This window comes from Galeopterus variegatus, unplaced genomic scaffold (genome assembly GCF_000696425.1).
Source record: "Galeopterus variegatus unplaced genomic scaffold, G_variegatus-3.0.2 Scaffold412, whole genome shotgun sequence".
NCBI classification, from domain to species: domain Eukaryota; kingdom Metazoa; phylum Chordata; class Mammalia; order Dermoptera; family Cynocephalidae; genus Galeopterus; species Galeopterus variegatus.
The window spans coordinates 89598-92018 of record NW_007726523.1 but is presented as its reverse complement, the minus strand read 5'-3'; positions in this window follow the sequence as shown (position 1 = coordinate 92018).

Below are 2421 nucleotides of genomic sequence, written 5' to 3'. Positions count from 1 at the left end.
TAAATAAAATGTAAACCCCCCCCAAAAAACAAACAAAAAAAAACTGGTGTAATAACACTAAGGTCAAGGGTTCAGATCCTGGGACCCGCCAGCCATTAAAAAAAAAAAAAAAAAAGCAAATCTTTCCATGAACTTTTTGAACTACACTTGCATATTAATTGCTTAGGTCCTTTCCTTTGGTCATACCTTTTTCAAACCTTGAAAAAGTGGGATGCTTACAGAATCGAGTGGCATTTAGTTCTCTGGGAAATATTTTTGCATTTGGCACAGGTTGAGGATGTGCTTTGGGGATGGTGGTGTTTGGTGGGTTAGACTCCGATTTTCGTTGTGGAACATGAACAGGAGACTAAAGGATGATAAAAATGGATTAAAAACCAGAAGAGTAGACAAGAAAACATGAACATCCTCTTGTCCTCCATGTTATCTTCCCTTTGCAAGATTAATGTAGAACTCTACAGCAGATTTTGGTTCTATGAAAGGGATCTTTATTTTTTTTTTTTTGTCTTTTATCTTTTTCCGTGTCCGGCAACGGATCGCAACTCTCAGTGTTGCCCCCGTACCGGACCGGGACCGGCAACGGGATTGCAACCCTCGGTGTTGCCCCCGCGCCTCGCTCAGCCAGTGAGCGGGAACCGGTCTGTATGTGGGATCCGAACCCTCAGGTGGGAGCGCCGCCGCGCTTCCCAAGCGGCGCACTATCCAGTGCGCCACCGGGCCGGCCCGAAAGGGATCTTTAAATGGATGTTACCACTCCAGGGGTAAGAAAGAAAGATAAGGAAGACAGAGGATGTGGGAAGGAAAATGACTTCTAAGGAGTCGTATCCCAAAGCAGGTCAGAGGACCAGTGCAACAGAATACATAAGAAAAATGCTGGGAGTTACAAGAGATTTCTAGGTTCAACCCTGGAGGACTGAGGCATGGCCTGAGATTCCCATCAGATGCTGATGCCAGATTTGTGGACTACTGTGGAAAGGCAAAAGTTAAACAAATCATGACCTAGTTTTTAGTTCTGGCCTTGAAAAAAAGAGCCTAAGGACGTTTAAAGTTAGTTGGTTAGGATACTTTCTTCTTTATTCTCTCTTTATCTTCTCTCCCCCACTTTCGAACAAATGAACTCTTTTGTGTTCATTGCTGCAGGGGACAAATAAACCAAGGCAAAAAGGAAATGACCTTCCAGTGTTTTCCAAAAAAACCTAAAATCCATAGGGGAATAGATACACAGGAAAAATGTTTGAGAGCTTGGAGGATGGGGGTGTTGAGGAGGGTGAGGCTTCCTAGAAAAAGACTGGGCAGAGAGAATAATTTAGAGAGGAAGAGAGGAAACCCAGGACACAGATGCCTTTCCCTGGGGGAAGAACCCTGGAGAGATAGTTTGTAGGATTCTGTGGCAGAGCAGATCGTGCTTCACTGCCAAAGCAGAACCCCAGTGAAGCAATAAGAACCTGGAGACGGAGTGGCTACGCTGTGCGAGAAGGGTTTGGAGCCTCAGCATGGTACAGAGGCTGCAGGGTGATGCCTGTGCCCCAGTAGAGCAGGAAGGAATAGGGCTGGCCTGTGGCTCACTCAGGAGAGTGCGGTGCTGATAACACCAAGGCCACGGGTTCGGATCCCATATAGGGATGGTCGGTTAGCTCACTGGGTGAGCATGGTGCTGAGAACACCAAGTCAAGGGTTAAGATCCCCTTACCGGTCATCTTTTAAGAAAAAAGAACAGGGAAGGAATAGAAAGTACCTCGACTGAAGGGCCCCGATGGACAGGCATGAAGGGTGCCTCAGCCGCATTTGCCTGGCCAGAGGACATCAAGAAACTGATGTCCCCACAGCACTCTGTGAGCCCTGGGAACCACTCTGGGGAAAGGGAGGCAGGCGGTGAGACCTGACTTGACTGAGTTTATGTTTCTGTTACCTTTAAAAAAAATGGGGTTTTAGGCCAGCCCATGGCTCACTCGGGAGAGTGCGGTGCTGATAACACCAAGGCCACGGGTTCGGATCCCATATAGGGATGGTCGGTTAGCTCACTGGGTGAGCATGGTGCTGACAACACCAAGTCAAGGGTTAAGATCCCCTTACCGGTCATCTTTTAAGAAAAAAGAACAGGGAAGGAATAGAAAGTACCTCGACTGAAGGGCCCCGATGGACAGGCATGAAGGGTGCCTCAGCCGCATTTGCCTGGCCAGAGGACATCAAGAAACTGATGTCCCCACAGCACTCTGTGAGCCCTGGGAACCACTCTGGGGAAAGGGAGGCAGGCGGTGAGACCTGACTTGACTGAGTTTATGTTTCTGTTACCTTTAAAAAAAATGGGGTTTTAGGCCAGCCCATGGCTCACTCGGGAGAGTGCGGTGCTGATAACACCAAGGCCACGGGTTCGGATCCCATATAGGGATGGTCGGTTAGCTCACTGGGTGAGCATGGTGCTGA